This window comes from Lissotriton helveticus, chromosome 3_1, assembly GCF_964261635.1.
Source record: "Lissotriton helveticus chromosome 3_1, aLisHel1.1, whole genome shotgun sequence".
In the NCBI taxonomy this organism is placed as follows: Eukaryota; Metazoa; Chordata; class Amphibia; order Caudata; family Salamandridae; genus Lissotriton; species Lissotriton helveticus.
Genome location: NC_136061.1, coordinates 857,894,437 through 857,917,007, shown reverse-complemented (window position 1 = coordinate 857,917,007; position 22,571 = coordinate 857,894,437). Strand labels below are relative to the sequence as shown.

General features: G+C 48.2%; 1 long non-coding RNA gene across 1 annotated transcript in view; it reads left to right on the top strand.

The window, feature by feature from the left end:
• LOC144824767 (uncharacterized) overlaps positions 1 to 22,571 on the top strand; it is a 46,682-nt gene that overhangs the window by 22,896 nt on the left and 1,215 nt on the right. The window contains exon 4 of the long non-coding RNA XR_013609105.1: positions 3,649 to 3,747. This is a non-coding gene — a long non-coding RNA (uncharacterized LOC144824767). The remainder of the gene's footprint in view (positions 1 to 3,648; positions 3,748 to 22,571) is intronic.

The following is a 22,571-nucleotide window of genomic DNA, read 5'->3' as shown; positions in this document are numbered from 1 at the left end:
GCGGGTGAAGTGTAATAGCGATGACATTTTACGATACTTGTCAAACGAACATAAACACAAAATTAACAAATCATGAATGGTGCAAAAAGACTATGTTACATAAAAATGTTTAGAGGTGCTGAATACTGTAACAAGGAGACTGTCCAGAACTAATGATCCCGACATGGGGGTTCATAAAAGTTACCATAGGTAGCATGAAAATTCAATGCGTTCATTTAACCCATATGGTTTCATAGACTGAAGTCTGTAAATCCAATAATTCTCTCTTTGGAGTAAGTATTTATTGTTGTCTCGACCCTCTACTTTGTTTATGACTTCCAAAATGGTGTATTTAAGTTGTGAGACAGAATGTTTCATTTCATCAAAATGTATTGCTACTGTCGATTTTTGGTTCTTGGTGCGAATGTTGGACTTATGTTCATTTAAGCGTAATTTGATTTTTCGCTCAGTCTTTCCGACATAAGTCTTTCCACATGGACATTTTAAAAGGTAAACAACATTACTGGTGTCACAAGTGGCTGTGACATGTAGAGAGATTTCATGCCCTTTCATTGGATGTGTTATCTTGTTGCCCATGATTGTGTTATGGCAATTGTTGCAATTGTTGCACGGTCTTGTTCCACGTGACTGTGGGTTTATTGTCTCAGTTTGTTTGAGGATTTCTCCCAAGTTTTTTCCTCTGGTGTAAGCAAACAGTGGTTGAGATTTAAACATGTCTTTGAAATCCGTTTCCAGTTGTAATACCGGCCAGTGTTTTAATACGATATTCCTGAATGTTGTGCTTACATTGGAAAATTTCGAAACTACCACCATATGGTCGCTTTTGGCTTTTAGTCTGGGTTTATGCAGGAGTTCTTGACGATCAAGTGTTTTGACCTGGTTTTTAGCTATATCCAATATGGGATCGGGAATATCCTCTTAAGCGAAATCTATCAGTCATTTCATTGATTCGCATTTCAGCTGTTATAGGATCCGATGTGATACGTTTGACTCTGAGCAATTGAGACCTGGGTAGGTGCTTTTTGAGGGATGCTTGGTGAAAACTGGTATAGTGTAAGGTATTGTTCCGATCTGTGGGTTTTCGGAAGATGTCTGTGTCAATGCGGTTATCTTTAAGTGTGATCTTCACATCCCAAAAATTGATACATTCTGGTTGAATGTTCCATGTGAATTTGATGCCATCATTGATAGTGTTCAAAGTTATCAGAGCTCTCTCCAAACTTTCCTTAGTATCCTTCCAGAGGATAAACAAATCATCAATGTAGCCTACATACATTTTGAGGTTGTTGCTCCAATCGGGATTGGACCATATGTTGATTTGTTCAAACTCACCCATGTAAATGTTCGCGTAGACTGGAGCTGCGCAATTGCCCATGCTGGTGCCTACTAGTTGCAAATACCAGTTGTTTTGATGTTTAAAGTAACTCTGGTATAACATAAATGTTACTAATTCCATCAGGAAAATTTTGGTTGATTCATCCATATCCAATTTCAAAATAGCTTGCTCCATGGCCTCAATGCCTCCTAAGTGAGGAATTGATGTGTATAATGCACTGACATCAGCAGTGCATAACCACAATGTTTCATTCAGGTAGATTTCCAGATCTTGTAGTTTACATAAAAAATCTGTGGTGTCTCGAATGTAACTCGCCAATGATTGAACTGTTGATTGTAATTTTCGATCAAGATATTGACCCACGGGTTCGTGAATGCTTCCACGGGTGGATACTATTGGGCGTATTGGCGGGTTTGTCAAGTTTTTATGTACTTTTGGCATGGCGTAAATTGATGGACTTCTTGGATGAGATATTATTAAGAAATGTTTTGTTCTTTGATCAATGATACCCTGTAAGTGAGCTTTTTCCACAATGTCTTTCAAAAGGGTAACAAACTGTTGTGTCCCCGGGCAGAGGACGACACCTAGGAGCACCAACTTTAAAGACTGAACTTTTGTCTCATAAACTGGATTAACTAGCTGTGCACTTGTCTACCAACCTACACAGTAAACCTATGGAAGTGCTCATTCACTACTCTGTAAAGCATTTCTAGTTGTAATAATTCTGAATCCAATAAATACGAATATCATATGTTCTAGGACATGACACAAATGATGAACAATAAGTGCATTAATGTCTAAACGCAATTAATATATTCTAACCAAAACATTTGCATGTTAAGAATTTGGAAATCCCAACACCACCACTTTCCCCTTACTTTAAGGCTAGACGATTGGACCAGACTACTATAAGAGTAAAAAAATCCACTTGTCCTATTAAGTGACAGGCAGTAAGGCGACAAAATATGACAACCTTCCATTAAATGGTAGTTGTAACAGTACTTTCTCCGATTATGCCAGTTTACATATTAACTCAGGGTATGGATTCTTGCAACCCCTTTCCACCCTGGAAAAAGGTCATTCATTTACTTCTGACAAGAGAAGAAGTAATAGTTTTTCCCAGTGTAGGAAAGGACTTCACTCCAAAAAACAAGGGAAAGGAATCTCTCCACAGGAAGCATTTTTTCCCTCCGGATAAAAAGTAGTGTTTTAACAAGTGTTTTTTTATGACTTTCTTTAAGAACGGGACCCCTAATTTATTTTTGCCTATAATGAATGGTTTTACACCACTGTTTATTATAAATGTTTTTTTATTGGCATGCATCAACCATGCTTTCTAAATTATACCCTCTAGAAAATGCATATAGAGTGGTCCTTAAAAATGTATTTTAGTTTAGCAACAATGTCTGTCATTTTCATCTGCTTTTTTCCCGTTGCACATATTGTTTGGGGAACATTTTATTTATCTTAAATGCAATCAAACACCAATCTTGCTTTTATGCTTTTGCATGTATTTGTATACTAACAAAGAGCGTTATTGGAACCATTATAAACAGACACAAATAGTTAAATTTTAAAATCCTGTGTATATATTAATTTTTATATTGGAACCACTGAAATTCAAGCAAGCTGAAATTACTTCTCGCGGTATCTCTCAAGAGTGCTTGCCCTAACTGTAAAGGTTTAGCAGTAATTCATCATATATACAAGTTTGAACATATTCCACTTTACAATGCATGTCTCTCCTGAGCAGCAGACAGTACTCTTGTGGCACAGTAAACAGACAGCTCAGATTGTTTATACTGGGCCCTCTTGTCCAACGGAAAAGGTAATCATCAGGATGTATTGTCCTTGCCTTCAAACTATATTTCCTGAGCATCAGGTGATACGAATTCCTCACCTCTGATACAAAGGTAGGGGGGATGGGCATGCTGTCTGGGTACTCTAACACCTGGGCACTCTAACACCTGGGCACTCTAACACCGGGGTACTCTAACACCTGGGCACTCTAACACCAGGGCACTCTAACACCTGGGCACTCGGGGTACTCTAACGCCTGGGCACTCTAACTCCTTTCTTAACAAAGCAGTTCACATCATCAAATTCTTGGCTAAATCAAACAAAGGCAAAGGTAAGAGCGAGCAACCACTGCCATTCGTTCCAAATATATAAACAGAATGACAATTTGCCTTATTAGTTCATGTTTTTGCTTCATGTGATGTAACATGGAAGAGTTTCAGTGTGGTGCCATGTGAATGGCATTCAGACCATCATTCTCTAATACATTGTTCACTCTGTATTTGCTGTCTTAGGGGACAATCTGCAATGATGCCTTGTCGGTGTGCTGCTGCGGCTGGTGTGAGATCTGCAGGATGGCACGTGAAATTAACAAGAGAACTGGACATTATTAGGTAAGCGTGCCTTCAAACCCTTCTTGTACACCTGCTTCCCTTCTATAGAACCTTTAAACAGTAGGGTTAGGGAAATTCTTTATGCATAAATATGGTGGCAAATCCTTGTTTATTCATATATCAGAATGAATGTAGACATTTCAGGTTTTAGAACTGTTGATTGCCAATCCCGACTGACCAATCTTTTTTTGTGAAGGTTTGTATATAAATTCAGTTAGCAATGCTAGTGGTGATAACTGAAATGCATGTGCATGGGGATTTGAAATCCCAAATGTTTATTTGGAATTTCAAAGTCACTTGACCTACACTGGATTATAAACTTGAGTCAAAGCTTAGAGCACTGCAGTACTAGTAGATGGGTATTTTGAATTCCACTTTACCCGCATAGATTGGGATTTTCATAGCTGGCAGAGAATACACGGAGCAGAAAGAATCACCCTAGAACTCCAAGTGAACATCATGTATAAACCATCACAAGGTTTAGCAAACAAGTGTGCATATCAGACACTGGCAGTGAGCCCTTAAGTAGGCTTTTAGGCAGGAGTCGGGCCCACAGGGTGTGGTGACTAATACAACTTTGAGTTATTGCCCCACACGGTAAAGAGAATTTGCAAATTGTCCTATATTTAGTCCACATGTTTTGCCTTTAAATAGCTTCCTTACCTTTTTGGGTGAGATTTCGTGCCAGTGATTACGTGTTTACTTCAAGTTTGTGATGATTTAGCAAAGTAAACCATACACCGGCAAAGGACCTGCAAATCAGTTGTTAGAGCAAGGAACCTATGGAGCGCATGTGGTGGTTCAACGTGTCCGAGAACCCCAGTGTATTAAAATACTGGTTTAACAAAACCTCCTGCACTCAATCCCATTTTATCACTGGGGAAGCATTGATAAAAATTCAACTTTTTATGCAGTAAATCCATAGGTGCGTAGAAAGGAAAATGCACAGCATGCACACACATTTAAACGTAATCAAGTGCAGTTTGTATCCAAGTGAATCTTTGTTCGAGAAGGGGAAAAAAGGGTGGCTTCTACAGGAAGTATTATACTACTAGGGACATAGAAGTATTAACCTGAGAAGCAAAAGGACTTAATGATATTCATTTTGAACAGCAGATACTTGATAAATACATAGGAGACTGTGGTATCTTCCACACAATAACCCCCCGGCGCCTCGCATGTAATGGAGCTGCCCTCGCGGTGACATCGCTTAGAATGTCACCGCGACCGGCGTTCCAAGGCGAGCGCCGGGGACCTTGTGAGAGCGCTGGAATAGCGAGGCTGTGGCTGAGGTCGCAGTTGTTGATACTAAATAAAACCCATTTGTTCATTTATGTGACGGCTCTGACTTTCCCTTAACCCGTTACTACACTGGCGACGAGGGCTAACCTTCTGCGACCTCAACACGCCGGAGAAGAAAAATAAAAGAAGAACAGCTGGCTCGAGGAAACGCAGCCGGCTGACTGGGAAGAGTATCGGGTTGCAGTACAAACAGACCGCAACGCGGAGAGATAACAGAAGTAAGAGGCAGCCCGGGGTCGAGAGGTGTTTGAATAAATACTCGAAGGGGCTCAAGGGGTGGAAAGGTGCCCCGCCGAAGAACGTGTACAGGCGACTGTGGGTCGGTGAGGACTTATCATCTGACTGTCAACGAAAGAAGTAAGATAACGCCTGGCTGTCATTCCTGCGCGCTACCCTACACTTCCCAATGTCCTGTGCGGCGTGTAATGTAATCTGCAGTCATTTAAGTGTGTGAGACGTGCCCTGCTAAGGATAGCGTTGAGGAAGACTGGTCATTTGCTTAAGTATTTTGCTTGTGGAGGCGCGAGCACTTCACGATAGGCGGCACGCTCTGCACAACGTGAAGCGCGAAGGGATCCAGCGCATAAGGCGGCCGCCTAATTACTCTGGATTGTCATCAGCGAGTAGTGGAGCTCGGAATCAACATAGGCTGGCGACGGACATTTGCGGGAAGCATATTCCACCCCTGTAACCCTGCGTTGGTTGTTGGCTGAAATATAGCGCTGCGGGGAAGCGAGGAGCATTCACGGCGGTTGGAATAGTTGAGAGCAGGACATCTGAGGGCATCTAGGCGCGACGCGGGAGGAAGAGTGGAGCACAGCCGGTCAGAGCCTTCGTGCGGAAACCCTCAGCCAATACTGTATGACTTTGTGACCGAGTGGCAGCGTGGCTGGTGGAGGAGGCAAGAGCATGAGGGAGATTAGCCGTGTTCGTCGCAGCAGGAATTGTGCGCAGTAAAGGGTGACAACATTGACTGTAAAGAGGTTCTCCCTGGAAATGTTCAGCCAGATGCACTGAGGGACCCTAGACTCTTCTGTCTCTCGTGACAGGTTTAAGCTAGACTACACTGCGCAACTAGCACAGCGTTTTGTGGTCCATCAGAAACATTCAGCAGTATAGCCAGCTCCTACGCTCTGAAGTCTTTGCACCCCACCCCCATACATGAAGGACCGTGCAAGGATTCTTCCTTTTGTCTGCCTGTGGTTATGTCACTGAGGGAACTTGGAGATATAGAAAGTGTACTCTTTAAGGCACATACTAACCTACCGGTTCCTTTTCAGCGCAATTGTGCCTAGTGGGTGTGTATTTTCTCAGGGTGTCAGCAGGGAATAGTTAGCACCCGGCATGCAGAGTGTGACCCCTCCACCCTTTTTCTTGACCACCCCGGGGGATCCCAATATCCAGTGGAAGAAATGGAAAAAAGTGTTTGTTAATTATGCCACTGTGTGTGGGCCGAACCTGGGTTTGGAGAGAAAGGTTGCGTTATTGGCCTATTATCTAGGTGCGGAGGGTGAGGAAGTCCTGGATCATCTCCCAGAATTAGGGGCACAGGAGGCTAGAGGTCTCAATGAGTTTGAAGTGAGCCTTAGGAAGTTAGATTTACACTACCTTCCCAAGACTAGCACGATTATGGAGAGGTACCACTTTGGGAAGAGAACACAAAAAGAGGGAGAATCGATAGAAGATTTTGTATCCGAGTTAAGGAAGTCAGCCGCCACTTGCAAATTTGGTGGAGCAAGTGAGGAAAGAATCAGGGACCAATTTGTTTTGGCATGTAGGGTGGAACGTGTGCGTGAAGAGCTATGGCTCAAGGACGACCCGCCACTCCGGGAGGTGCTCATTGTAGCCAAGCAGGTGGAGCATATGCTTCAGTGCGTCAAGGAAATAAAGCAAGACGCAGGGGAGAAGAAAAGTGACGAAAAGGCCAATGTCAGTGAGGTGGTGACTGAATGTGAGACAGTGTCAGTAGTCAAAGGCCAGAAGGTAGTGAGTAAAGAACACAAAGAAGGCAGGCTGGGGGGAACGTTTAAAGGCACATGCTATAGATGTGGTAAGCAGGGGCACTTAGCTAACGACAGGGAATGCCCTGCTCTCAGGTTCACGTGCAACAAGTGCAGGAAGAAAGGGCATTTCAAGCAGTATTGCAAGAGTGGGCAGGGAGTCAGCAGGCAAGGCAGAGACAGGACGAATGTAGTGTGCGACGAGATAGTGGTGCAGGTACAGAATTTACAAGCCCCCAGTCCCACCAACCTTGCGTGTGCGGAAATAGTAGTGCAGGTCGAGGGAGGACAAGTCAGCAGTCCTAAGGACACCATAAAGGTTGGGGAGGTTGAGGTGGAAGCATTATTTGACTCCTGTTCCAGAATTACTATTATCAATGCCAAAGAGTTCTCACGTGTGTCTAAGGGAATGATTACTTTGAAAAGAATGGATCTTAGGCCAGGGGGGTATGCTGGTCGCCCCATCTCCATGAAGGGCTATTTCCTTGGGAAAGTAGAATACAGCAACAGAACAACAATCTCCAAGGTGTATGTGTCCACGGTAGGAGATAACATTTTGGGGTGGCAAGCACAGAAAGAGTTAGGGGTCTATTTGAATCCTAACTGTGATCCCCAGATTCTGATACAGGAGATCATTGAACACAAAGCAGATGTGGTAACAGAATTCCAAGAGGTGTTCAGGGAAGAATTAGGGTGCCTAAAGAACTACTGCCACAAAATAAGACTGAAGGAGAACGCCAGGCCTGTCGTGGCCAAAGTCAGGAAGCTCCCCATTGCCATCCAGGACGAGGTGAAGTCTGAACTGGAGAAACTGTGCAAGGCCGGAGTCATCGAACCGGTGGAAGCTACTGAATGGTTGGCCCCCATTGTCGCAGCCAAGAAGAAGGATGGGTCGGTCCGGCTCTGCATAGACTTAAGGGCTTTAAACAAGGAGGTCGTGGTTGACCGTTATCCCTTACCCAACATCACCCAGATGATGAGCATGCTAGAAGGTGCCAAAGTGTTCTCCACCCTCGACCTCACCTCGGCATATTTCCAAATAAGACTACACGAGGAGTCTCAAGAACTCACAGCATTCGTGACACCCATGGGCGCATACAAATTCAAAAGAATGCCTTCCGGCCTAGTCTCGGCGGCCGCCGTGTTTCAGAGGATCATGGGCAACATGTTGAAGGGCATCCCAGGCGTCATGTGCTACCAGGACGACGTACTCATATTTGCCAAAAACCATGAGGAGCACGATGGTAGACTGAGATGCGTGCTTGAGAGGTTTCAGTCACAAGGCCTCACAGTGAAAAAAGACAAGTGTGTGTTTGGCTGTGCTGAATTGGACTTCCTGGGACACAAGGTGACAACTGAGGGTATTCGTCCAAAAACTGAATTGCAAAACACCATCGTGAACCTGACACCCCCCAAGGGCAAGGACGAAATCAAGTCGTTCATGGGGATGCTAGAGTTTTACGGAAAGTTCATAAGGAACCTGGCGGGAAGAACATATGCCATCAGGCTACTGTTGAAGAAGGAGAATGAATTCCAGTGGAGTCAAGAGTGCCAGAGGGAATTCGAGGACGTAAAGAAGGCACTCGCAGAGGCCCCCAGCTTGAAGTCGTACATACCCAACCGGGCAACCATAGTCACCACCGACGCAAGCGCGAAAGGTTTGGGGGCTGTCCTCACCCAAGTTGGAGAAGAAGGAGAAGAAACCATAGCCTTTGCCTCGAGGTCACTCCAGAAGTCCGAGAACAACTACTCGGTTATCGAGAAAGAGGCCTTGGCAGTATCCTGGGCGTTAGGAAAATTCAGAGACTTCCTTTGGGGAACACGGTTCACCCTCCGAACTGACCACAAGCCGTTGGTGGAAGTATTCAGCAAGAAGGGCTTGGATGCCATCTCCAGCAGGATAAGGCGGTGGGTAGTCGGCCTTCAAGAATACACCTTTGATGTTGAATACGTCCCCGGGACACAGAATCTTGCAGCTGATTGTCTATCCAGGCTCGTCGGTGATGAAGGAACGAGGGAGAAGCAGGAAAAGGCGGATGAAGAAGAAGAAGACCTTCAGGTGGAGGATGTCTGCACCATCCAGAAGGCGTTGGGAGAAGAAACATGGAGAAAGGCGCTAGAAGAAGACAAAATTTTGGAGGAAATTTACAAAAGAGTAAGAGGCGGTTGGAAGCACGGTGACAAACAGGATGAAAACCTGCGGCCATACCTGGCCATTAAAGACGAGTTGTCCATAATAGACGGATGTCTATTCAGGGGAACTAGACTTGTACCTCCTGCAACCGTGAGGAACAATCTGGTCGAATTAGCCCACGAAGGACATTTGGGCATCACCAAAACCAAACAGAGACTCAGGGAGAGCTACTGGTGGCCGAGCATGGATCTGATCACTGAAAGGAGAATCAGGGAGTGTATTCCGTGCGGCAGCAGCGACAAGGTCCTGAGGCAACAGACGCCACCCATGGTGTGCAGGCCGCCCCCTTCAGGACCGTGGGTCGAGTTGGCATTGGACATCGTGGGCCCCATGTCCGGAGAACTGCGGACACCCTACATTTTGGTGCTGGTGGATTTGTATTCCAGGTGGCCAGAGATAAAGTTTGTCAGCGAAGTCACGACGAAGACAGTCATCAACTTTCTGGAGGAGGTGTTCATCCGGGAAGGGCTACCCAACAACATCTTGACGGACAACGGTGTGCAGCTATGTTCCAAAGAAATGGAAGAGTTTTTGGAGGGAAGAGGCATCAGACACAAGCGTTGCGCCCTTTACCACCCCGAAACGAATGGCATGGTCGAACGCTTTAACAAAACCCTCAAAGAGAGCATCCAATTGGCCCGGGCCAGCGGGATAAGTTGGAAGGAAGAGGCGTGGAGACGGCTAGAGGCATACAGGTTCACGCCACATCAGACGACGGGGGTCACCCCGTTTGAGTTGCTCCGCGCCAGGATACCCAACACTAAGCTGACCCCAGGATGGATGGAGTGGCACAAGGGTTGGTCAGACCGATCTAAGGAAGCTAGAAGCTTGGAGAAGCAAAAGGAGGCCATGGAAAAGAGAAAAGAAGGATATGACCGACGCAAAGCCGCACAGGATGTAGAATTCAAGGTGGGAGACAGCGTTAAAATCAGGGCTCCAACAGGGAAGGCAAGTTGGTCAGAGTACACCAGCCCAACCAAGATCACCAAACTATTCAAAAATGCAGTCAAGACTCAAGAAGGGAAAATATGGAACCTTGGGAGGGTCGTAAGGTACCATCCTCTTGTGAACCCAAGGGGACGGGAGGGAGACCCTAGGCGGGACCCCAGTTCCACCACTAAGAGGCAGACCATGACTCCCCACACAACCGGCAGGCCTAACAAGAGGGTGACCAGACCTCCTAGACATTTTGATCAGTATGTAATGATGTAACCTTGGGCACATTGTCTGTGTTGTCAAGCCTCTCTTCAGGCCTAGGAAAATGTTGACCGTCACACACCCAGTTGGGTGTCCCTGTGCCACCAGATGCGTTCTACTGTTTGTATTATACTTATGCTTTTCTTTCCGCAGGGAAGGGGGATGTGTGGTATTTTCCACACAATAACCCCCCGGCGCCTCGCATGTAATGGAGCTGCCCTCGCGGTGACATCGCTTAGAATGTCACCGCGACCGGCGTTCCAAGGCGAGCGCCGGGGACCTTGTGAGAGCGCTGGAATAGCGAGGCTGTGGCTGAGGTCGCAGTTGTTGATACTAAATAAAACCCATTTGTTCATTTATGTGACGGCTCTGACTTTCCCTTAACCCGTTACTACAGAGACATTGCCACATTCTGAGGCTAAATCCATGAACTCCCCAATCCAGTAATTAAATGCATGAAATATGATGTGTATAGACAAGTGACATGCAAAGGTAGAACAGAATAGATTGACTCCAATCTAAATAGTGACATTATGAACATGCTCAGCCAGAGAATTGATTCTGACAACATGGTCAATTTTATTGAAGGGCTCATACTGGCAAATAATGCCCCAAAATTGCAAATTTCTTTGGTTTGCTTCACATATCAGGTAAATGAAGAGGGAAACCATGAGTGGCTCTTCATCTCCATCTCATCTAAAACCCATCTGGAAAGCGTTAAAAGGGTTTTATTAGATGAACAACTGGAATAATTGCCTACCAGGCAGAGCGACGCTGCTCCACAGAAGAGGCTGCCATCTCAATGAGCCTGGATGACTGGACCCTTGTTGCTGTGCTGTCAACACGCAGAGTCCCAGGTGGCCACCTTCGAGAGCGCAAGGCAGGGCAGACACACAGCAGCCCCTCCACGGGGAAGAAGTGCCCTGCGCCAACACACACTAGTGAGAAAGGGGGCCCAGCAAGAGCCTACAGGCAAGATTCCAATACTGGTGTGGTTCAGGTCGGTGGCTGCTACAGGGCATGTATGATTTGCACAACAAAGGAAGAAAAAAAATAACAGGCAGATGGCAACAGTGTGAGCCATTTGGCACCTCCCAAGCCCCCATCGCTTCCTAGAGTGGCTGGCGCCTCTGCGGACTTTATGCCGTATTTTATTTATTAAGTACATCATCACCTGCCTGTACCATGGGGAGAGAAAGATGCACCCTACTGCCCAACACCATAGCGTCAGCAGCCAAGTGCAAAGAGAAGCACAAGAGCTGAGCAATCCCTACTCGCAACATATTGGACACAAAGAGAAATGAAATAAACACAGTGGACACAGACTCCCTGGGGGAGCAACAAAGGAAAGCACTAATGTCTAACTGCCCCTCTGCCACCAGCCAGGAGTCAGGAGGCTACAAAAGCAAGGATTGAGCTACCTTCCCCTCAGCCCACAAACATAGAGGAGTGGGCAGCGCTAGGGCACTACCTATCTGAGGAGCTGCAGTGCGCAAAAACTGGGCCACTATCTTCCCGGCCTCACAGGTGTCCAGCTGAGACCCCAGGAGAATAAGAGAGTAGAGAGATGCATGACCCAGCTAGGGCGTGGTAAAAAAGTAGCAGCTATGCCCTCTGGCGCACAGTGTCTGCGCGCCAGAGGGCGCACAGACACTGATTCATGGCACAGTCTGGATGCCATTCCATCAAGGCGTTCCAATATCTGGCGTCCTGACACTGATCTTCTAATATCCAGTTAGCCCCCCTACGAAGTGAGGAGAGAGTCAGGACCATCTAGAGGCGCAAAAGAGAAGTGTGCTTAGACTCTGCTTCGCCCCCGATGTAGGCTAGGAGGTTTTACAGGCTGACACCCAACAAAGATTCTGAGTTGCACGCTTCCCCTCTGCTGCTATCCCTAGAAATGACACCTAGATCATCTAAGAAGGCCTGGCAGACATGACCCTAGTCAGGATGAGGCCCAGAAAAAATGAGGCCGGACTGAAACAAGAACGGAAGGTCACTGCACCAGAAACTCTGGTCCAGACACTAGGGCCCCATTGACCTGCACCCTCAAGGGTCACTGTGCTAACCCCGCAATAACCATGACTGATGACTGCACAGCCTCAAGGCTCAAGAGCTATACACCATTCAAAGAAGGTAAGACAGAAGTAATTCTCGCCACTGTCCACAAAGCAGAAGCTCCAAGAATGTCCCAGTAGAGGTAACATGCGAAGCATGACCGGATGCCACACAGCACAAGAGAAGAAGAAATGGAGAATGGGATCAGAGACTGCCCTGATTATCCCCAAGCGGGAGCCCAACACCTGAGGACAGTGGCTAGACTACAGAGACAGTCAACCACGAGAGGCCCTGTTGGTGGGTTATGAAGAATGTGCACACCACTGCAAACAGAAGGAGAAGAGACTTGTCCAATGAGAAGTCTTGCCAGCATAACTTGAAAGAAAGTGCATGCCGAAGCACCACGAAGAAAGAAGAGAAGGAAGTGTGACCAGCTAACTGGGACACCTCTCAACAACGAAAGATGCTCTCTTAGATTGATTGAAAGAACATGGAGGCAATACCCTTCCCCCTCCAATCTAGCCCTCCTCAGATCTGCTAGGTCCAACTACAAGAAACACATCCTTAACGAAAAGGCTTCTTTCTTCCGTGCCCAACTTGATTGGACCAAAAATAGACCCAGAGAACTGTTCAGCATCATCAAAAACCAAACATCCCCTGCCCCTCCAAAGTTGAAGGCCTCAATTGAGAAATGCAAAGAAATTGCGAACTTCTTCTCGGAAAAAATCACCAAAATTGATCAATCCTTCCTCTTAACTCCCCTCTCACCAACCCTCTATTTTCCTTTAACATTTCTCCTGAATCACCCGCCGTCCCAACTATACCCCTGAACTCCTCAGATCTAACTCCTGACACCGTTCCTCCTAAACCTAAACCCACCAGCCCCCAGCAAAAAAAATAATGCCTCCTGGCATAATTTCCTCCCTGTTTCTGAACTCAAAGTCTATGACATCATCACTAAACTAAAACCATCCTCCCACATCAAAGACTCCCTCCCTTCTCACCTAATCAAAGATCTTAAACATATCATTGCTCCATATTGGAACACTATTAACAACTCCTCTTTGGCCACGGGGTGTGTCCCTGTCTTCCTCCAACTCGGACAAATCACTCCCATTCTCAAAAATCCCAAGGCCGATCCTAAAGTTCCAAATAATCTCCGCCCTATCTCAAACCTACCTCTTCTCTCCAAAGCCCTTGAAAAATGCCCCATTCTCCAATTGAATAATCACATTAACACTTTCAATCTTCTGGACTCACTGCTATCTGGCTTCAGAAAAGGTTGCAGTACAGAAACCACCATGCTTTCCATAGTTGACTACATCCATCACTCCCTCGACAAGGGCGAATCTTGTCTACTCATTCTCCTAGTCCTCTCTGCTGCACTTGATACTGTTAACCACTCTACCTTACTCAACACTCTTAAAGATCGCTTTGGCCTCAATTGTCTTGTCCTCAAATGGTTTACCTCCTTTTTAAAACACAGAACTCAGCAAATTAAAATCTTGGACTGCCTTTCTAACCCCACACCTGTCTCCCTTGGTGTTCCCCAAGGTTCTATTCTCTCTCCCTCTCTCTTCAACCTCTTCATGGAACCCCCTCTCCCTCATTCTTAAAAAGCAGAAATCAATTACCAGCTCTATGCAGACGACACGCAACTTTACTATAAGATTAAATCCCGCTCTGATGTTCTGCACCTCAACAACACACTGACTAAGATCCAAACAAGGTTCAATCAATCAATCAATCATGCCATTTGTATAGCGCACTACTCACCCGGGAGGGTCTCAAGGCGCCTGGGGGGAGGGGTATGCTACTGCTCAAACAGCCAGGTCTTGAGTTGTTTCCTGAAGCCGAGATGGTCCTGGGTCAGCCGAAGGTGGATGGGGAGGGAGTTCCAAGTCTTGGCAGCCAGGTAAGAGAAGGATCTTCCTCCGGCGGTGGCTCTTCGGATGCGTAGTACGGCTGCGAGGGCGAGGCTGGTGGACCGTAGCTGGCGGGTGGGCGTGTAGAAGGTCAGGCGGTCGTTGAGGTACTTGGGGCCCAGGTCGTGGAGAGACTTGTGTGCGTGGGTGAGGAGCCGGAACGTGATCCTCTTGTCGACGGGGAGCCAGTGCAGGTTCCTCAGGTGGCTGGAGATGTGGCTGCGTCGGGGGACATCCAGGATGAGTCGGGCGGAGGCGTTCTGGATGCGCTGGAGTCTTTTCTGTAGCTTGGCTGTGGTTCCGGCGTAGAGGGCGTTTCCGTAGTCCAGTCGGCTGGTGACGAGTGCCTGGGTGACAGTCTTCCTGGTCTCGGTCGGGATCCAGCGGAAGATCTTGCGAAGCATACGCAGGGTGTTGAAGCACAATGAGGAGACGGCGTTGACTTGTCTGGTCATCGAGAGGGAGGGGTCCAGGATGAAGCCCAGGTTGCGTGCGTGGTCGGTTGGCTTGGGTGCGGTGCCCAGGGCTGGGGGCCACCAGGAGTCGTCCCAGGCGGAGGGCGAAGATCCCAGGATGAGGACTTCCGTCTTGTCCGAGTTCAGTTTCAGGCGGCTGTCCTTCATCCACTCGGCGACGTCTTTCATCCCTTCGTGTAGGCAAGTTCTGGCGGTGTCGGGGTCTCTGGTGAGGGAGAGGATCAGCTGGGTGTCGTCGGCGTAAGAGATGATGTTGAGGTTGTGCTGGCGTGCGATGGCTGCGAGAGGTTTCATGTAGATGTTGAAGAGGGTGGGGCTGAGTGAAGATCCTTGCGGGACGCCGCAGATGACTTCGGTGGCATCGGAGCGAAACGGGGGGAGGCGGACTCTTTGTGTTCTTCCGGCGAGGAACGAGATGATCCACTCCAGTGCCTTCTCTTGGATACCGATGTTGCTGAGGCGCTGGACTAGGGTGCGGTGGCAGACCGTGTCGAACGCAGCGGAGAGGTCCAGGAGGATGAGGGCCACTGTTTCCCCCTTGTCGAGCAGGGTCCGGATGTCATCGGTGGCTGCGATGAGGGCGGTCTCGGTGCTGTGGTTGGCTCTGAAGCCGGACTGCGAGGGGTCGAGGGATCCGTTCGTCTCGAGGAAGGCGGTCAGATGTCTGTTGACGATCTTCTCGATGACTTTAGCAGGAAAAGGGAGGAGCGAGATGGGGCGGAAGTTTTTGAGATCGGTGGGGTCCGCTGTAGGTTTCTTCAGGAGGGCGCTGATCTCGGCGTGCTTCCAGCTCTCCGGGAAGGTGGCGGTGTTGAAGGAGGCGTTGATGATGTTCCGGAGTTGGGGTGCGATGGTGGAGTCGGCCTTGCTGAAGACGTGGTGTGGGCAGGGGTCGGTCGGTGATCCGGAGTGGATGGTGTTCATCGTGCGGGCTGTGTCTTCGGTGGTCACCGTGGTCCAGGTGCGAAGGGTGGCGGTGGGGGGTATTGGTTCGACGGTTGGGTGCGTGGGTGGGGCGCCAAAGCTGTTGTGGATGTCGGCGATCTTGCGGTGGAAGAACGAGGCGAGAGAGTCGCAGAGGTCTTGTGACGGAGTGATGTCGTTGGTGCCGGTGCTGGGGTTGGAGAACTCCTTGACGATAGTGAAGAGCTCTTTGCTGTCGTGGGCGTTCTTGTCCAGTCGTTCCTTCAGGGATTTCTTCTTGGTGGTGCGGATGAGCTGGTGGTGCTTGCGGGTAGCGTGTTTGAGGGCGGTCATGTTGTCGGTGGTCCGGTCGAGGAGCCAGGCTTTCTCGAGGGTGCGGCAGGTCTTCTTGGAGTCCTTGAGGTCGTCGGTGAACCAGGATGCCTTCTTGCTTCTGGGTCTGCTGGGAGGGTTCTTTAGTGGCGCGAGGTCGTCGGCGCAGGCGGTCAGCCACTGTGTGAAGTTGCGGGCTGCTTCGTTGGGGTCCGTTGTGTTGGTGGGTGGGCTCTGGCTGAGGGAGGTGGTGAGCTGGTCTGCGGTGATCTTGCTCCAATTCCTGTGAGGTACCTGTTGCGGGTGGTGGTGGGTCGTGGATCTTTTGAAGCTGAAGTGGACGCAGGTGTGGCCGGTCCAGTGGAGTCCGGTGGCGTGGCTGAAGGTGATGTACTTGCTGGAAGAGAAGACGGGATCAAGCGTGTGGCCGGCGTAGTGGGTGGGGGTGTTGACCAGTTGCTTGAGTCCGAGGTTGGCGAGGTTTTCCAGCAGGGCGGTGGTGTTGCGGTCCTTGTTGTTCTCCAGGTGGAAGTTGAGGTCCCCGAGGAGGATGTAGTCAGTGGAGGGGAGGGCGTGCGGGCTGATGAAGTCTGTGATGTCTTCGCTGAATTGTGTGCGTGGTCCCGGGGGTCTGTAGACGAGGGTGCCTCTGAGGGTCGTCTTAGGGTCGGTGTGAATCTGGAAGTGGAGATGTTCGGCTGCGGCGAAGGAGTCGTTGGCGTCGGTCGTGATGCGGATGGTGTTCCTGTGGACGATGGCGATGCCACCTCCGGTCTGGTTGATGCGGTCCCTCCTGATGATCTTGTACCCGTCCGGGATGGCGATGGCGATGTCGGGTGCAGAGGAGGCGTTCATCCAGGTTTCCGTGAGGAAGGCGACGTCCGGTGATGTAGCGTCGAGGAGGTTCCAGAGTTCCACGGCGTGTCTGTGGACGGAGCGGGTGTTGATCAGGATGCACTTGAGGTGGTTGCTGCTGGTGTTTGTCTTGGCGGGTGCGGGGCAGGTTCAGAGGCAGGTGAACTTGCAGGTGCAGCAGGTGAAGGGTCCGTGGGTGAGTCTCTGGGTGGCTCGGCAGCAGGCGTGGGTCCGGCCGGCATTGAGTGCGTTGAGAGTGGCGGCGTCGTAGGTCAGTCGGGTCGTCTTGCCTCGGCGGGGAGGGCCAGGGGTCCTGGCGCTGGGCGCGGGCCAGGCGTGGTCGGGCGCAGACGGGTTTACCTTTGGCGCACCTTCGGCGCTCAATCGGCGCTCCCGCTGCGCGCGTCCGCTGCGTGGTCGCTCTGGGGGCGTCATAAGTAAGTAGCCGGGAGGGAGGAGCAGCTGGGTGGCGGGAGCGGGGCGGCGAATGGAATCACAGGGGGGCGGGGCCGCAGGGAGGCAGCGGCGGGAAAATCCAAGAAGCAGCGGGCAGCAGGAAATTCCCAGGAGCAGCGGGAAATTCCCAGGAGCAGCGGGCAGCGAGCGAAGGAATCTGCAGGCAGGAGGCGGCAAAGGCAGGCAGGAGCGGCAGCAGTGAGTGGGGCGACCAAGCCCTGTGGAGGGCTGGGCGGTCACCACCATAATCATCTCAAACTCAACCCTAAAAAAACTAAATCATTCTCTTCTCTCCCCAAAAAGACCCGCTCCCCATCCAGGATTGGATCCATTACCATAATGCTCTCAACTGCCCGCTCACCATATCCAACTCAATTAAATCTTTAAGCATCACTATTGACAATAGCCTTACTCTTACTACCCACATAAAAAAAGTCTGCCAAAGAAGCTCTCTTCACTCTCCGCTATCTCAAGAAAATTAAACCCTTCATTTCTGCTGATGACTTCAAATCAGTGGTCCAAGAACTGGTCCTGTCGAGAATCGACTATGGTAACGCTATCCTTGCTGGAACATCCAAAGCCCACTTAGCACCACTCAAAACTGTGCTTAACCTAGCTGCCAGGCTTATCTCTGACTGCAAACGCTTTGACCACATCTCCCCTACCCTCAAAGCCCTCAATTGGCTGCCCGTTGAAGGCAGATCCTTTAACAAGGTTGCATGCATTACACATAAAGCCCTGCATCAAAACACCCCGCCATACCTCTCTGGTAAACTCCACAAAGCGGGCTGGGCCAGACCAACGAGAAGTACCGATGCCCTCGTTCTAGTCCTGCCCCTGTTACATAAGAAACTCACTCAATCTCGCTCCTTCTCTGGTAATGCTCCTAGCATCTGGAATAGCCTCCCGAAAGACCTGCATTTGTAACCCCTCCTACCTCAGCTTCAAAAAGGAACTAAAACTGCATTTCCTCAACAAATATTGGGGTCCTTAATCCTTTTCTTGTCCACTGACACTCTCTCAACTTCCCCCTGTGAGGTTCCCCTCTTCTGACCTCATGTCTTACTCCTCCCCATTCCCCCTCCCTACTTCTCTCCCTCACGCTACTCACTCTCCTCCCCCCTTGTTCCCCTCCCTTCCTTCCTGGACCTTATCCCTACCATCCCCATCCACATTCTCCCGCCTCCTAAACTTCTTCCCTTTCTCTTTTCTTTTCTCTACCCTCCCACCTTAACCTGATTATTCACTGATCGGACAAGCTCATGCATTATCTCTATGTTAATAGCCCTAGAATAATCTTTTTGTTGGTTCTAATGGTTCTGACTGCAATTGCATTCTACAAATGTTATATTTCCATACTGCCTCGAGCTCCTGTAAAGCGCTCTGATACCCCTGGGTCTAGTCAGCGCAATTTAAAACCTGTTAAATAAACATTTTAAAAATGTAAAAACCTGATAACCGACCAAGCCCAGAAGCAGAGAAGATCAAGAGCTTGTAAGGACTTGTGCCAATGACTGCGTGCATCTACCCACACAAGAGAGCCACCCATGTGAAGCAAGTGCAACGTGGTGACAGCTCCATGGGGGAATCAGGAGTAAGTTGCATGCACACGAGAACAGAGTATCTGCCCTAAACTTCCCAAAACAAATGTTCAGACAAAGTCACCAGCTGCTTTCGACCAAGTGTATCCATGCCAAGAGATGCAATGCCTTTTACAAATAAAAGACACAAGCACTAGCAACTCTCAGAGCCACAAGTCTAGGAAGGCCAGCTCCAACCATGAGGGAAGTCATTGACACCTGTCGCACAGAATGAACAGACTGCTGGCAAAAACCATCTTGCCAGTCCCTGTTAGCTGCAATGGCGTCACGATCTGTACAGTACACTACAACGAGTCTAGAATCCATATCTGTTGTTACACGATAAGTTAAAAAGCATGAATGATACTCCAAAGAACCAGAGACTATCCCCATCAACATCTTGTTTCTATCGACTGCAGCATGCCTTAACCAAGACCCACCTACCCCTGCAATAGGCAGTGGCTTCTCAGTGGTCTTGCAGCTGCCCAAACCGGGCACACATGCAACCACAGTGCAGACTCCATGCAGTCCTGTAGCAATCCATCCAATGGGCCTCCACAAGCAAGAGATGGACTGCTCCAGCAAGGATGCAAGGATGTATCAGGGCCTCAGAGCACAGACCTCAGCAGATCATGGACAATTTTTTTTTTTTAAACTTTATTAAAGAATAAGACATTACAATACAAAAATCAATCAAAGAACCAATTTGACGAGAAAAAATATACATCAATCTTGCCTGAAAGCGTGGGAAATAAAACAATAATCCAATATAAAAACATTCAAAAACAGAAATAGAAGGGGGGGTGGGGTAGAGGGGGTTCCTAGCTCCAGGGTCTTGTATTTTATATTCTGTCTGGCATGTTACATGGCACAGTAAAGTACGGTCTTTAGGGTAGTTGCCGTGATTCCGTGGTTAGTGATGGAGGGAAGGAGCTGCGCCTCACGTTTAATCAGGGTCATGATCTACTCTGGTGCTCTCACCCCCTCCCGGGCTACCCAGCGAGTTCTGAGCCCAGGTCTGGGAGGCAGCAGAGGTTTGTTGTAGGTGCGTACGGTAGACGCACCACATATTTCGAGTTCTTGTAGTAGAGGATTGGAGTTTGGCGTAGATCTCAGGTTGCAAACTGTAATGGGTCATACTGTGCGTCCAAGCCATTTTAGTGGGCTTAGTTTTGTTGCCCCGGTGCACGGCTATCTCTCGCTTAGCAAGCATTAGGACACTAGCTACAAACCTCCCGTAACAAAGCTTCATTCGGGTCACCAGTCCTAGAAGTCCCAGTCTTGGAGAAGGGGAGCATCTACTATTTCTGCTATAGTTTGGAAAATTTCTGTCCAATATTGCTGTATTTGATGACAGGACCATGTCATGTGAGCAAAGTCAGTGTCTTGCATGCTGCATTCAGGGCAATTAGATGACTTGGCGGGATCATATTGGGCTAGTTGTTGGGGAATGATGTAAATTCTATGGGTGAATTTATAGTGGAGGAGGGTATGTCTATGGTTCGGGGATATTTTTGGGACTTGGCCAAGACAAGAAGTCCATTCCTTGTCTGTCAAGGGATGCCCCAGGTCCTATACCCATTGCTGCTGGGCCCCTCTGTCCCTGACCTTTTTGAGCTTCATACAGGATTTGTATAGTTTGGTGACCGTGTGTGTTGCTTCCTTATCTATGAAGATCATGGAAAATCTTCCCAGTCACAACAAGACTGTCGTCAGTGAGTCAAGCAACACCACCAAAGCAAGCTTCACGACAAAAATGCTCCTGGTGTACCCGTTTTGAACTGTTGACAGAACCACAAATAATCCTAAGCATTAGCAGAGTGAACAAACTCTACACTATGGACATGTCTCCAGCCAGTATGCTTCCAGAAGGTCTTGGGCTTCTTTGCATCAGTGTTCATGTCCTGTCCCACACCAGGCTAAATTACGAATGTGAGCGGAGTTGTCCTGTTGCAGCCAGGCCTCTACAGCCCATGCATCCACTGCTGTTTTGCTGATTGACTCTAGAGGCTGATAGACTATGTGGTCTCCAGTTTGGTTTGTTCTGTTTCCACAGGTTGGACCTATTCTACTTTCTTTTGGAATTTGGAGAGTCCTGCTTGATATATGACAAAGCAGACCCTCCTTAGGGATCTAAATACACCCACTCCACACCCATCCAGCACAGGGGTCACCGGTCATGTGACACTATTGATAACGTTTCTGTTACAGAATCCATTTATAAAGTGGTTTCCAGCTGGGAAACACAGGGGCTAGAAGGGAATGTGTGCATTTCTGATACAGGGGCTTCCATTACACTGGCAGTCTGGGAGAGTAACAGAATACTGTGAATATCATTTTATCACTTTATTACCGAGATCCAAACTCTTTCATTCTGTGTAGTACAAATGTAACTTGGGAACAACACCCTGAATATCGCCTCTCGACACAAGATGGTAAAGCGGCTTTCTGAGTTAAAAGCTCACTGCTGACATTTGGGGGAACCTGATGATCATATGATGGATCTGGGTTCTTTCACCCTTATGAGGTTTATGCATAAGAGTTCTGCTTTTGAACACAAGACTCATTGTAAGATAATGCAAGGGGTTATGCAAAAATCATAACCTGTGATTGTAAGATCAAGTGATAAATATTTGTTTACAAAACATTTTTATTTACTTTCAGTCCCACGTCCGCAGCTGAAGCCGTTTCCTGCAGTTCTTTGTACTTTGCTGAGCATGTGATGTGCAGTATATGACAAAAGAGCAAACTGAAAGCAGTCAACATTAATCCCTTAGAATTTGAAATTGTGAAAATTAATGTGAAAGTTCAAAGACATGTCAGCAAATACCAGTACTTTATCGTGCTTTAAGTGCCAGGAGTTCTGCTCCATTCGAAACTCTTTATCAAATCAGTCTTATAAACATATAAGTACTCAAAATATTATTTTTGTCAAAAACGGAATAAGGCGTGATTGTTCAGCATTTTCCCAAAAAGCTCATTTGTAAAAAAAATTCCATTTCCAATAGATACAGGACAAAAGGACCATGGGGAGATGGCCTACAGGTTGTTATAGATTCTAATCACCCATCCCGCAAACATGGACTGTGAGGGTACTCTCATCACCTTAGATAGCCAGTGCATCATGTTGATGGTACAGCCATCATAAATGTGGGGATTAACCTCGCAATCCACTGGGCTTTGCGTGCTATCCCCACAGATGGTTCTTGATCTAAAAACTCAGTCCACGCTATGGGCCAGATGTTCGACTGTCTTTAGCAGTAACAAATGGAAAATTTGCTAGTTTGAGATTTCTAAAAAGCGTTGCGGTATCTACAAACCCTATTTTGCAGGTTGGTGGCTCGCAAAATAGGGTTTACGAGTCGCTATTAGGAAGGGGTGTGCCAAGGGCATCCCTTCCTAATAGTGAGTTCCACTGGCATGTGCAATTGTTTTGCAACCGCATTTGCGGTCACAATACACTCGCAGTTTACCACCTACTTCAAGCAGGTGGTAAGCCACTCGCAAACTGTAAGGGGTCCCCAAGGGACCTGTTCCCTTTTGTG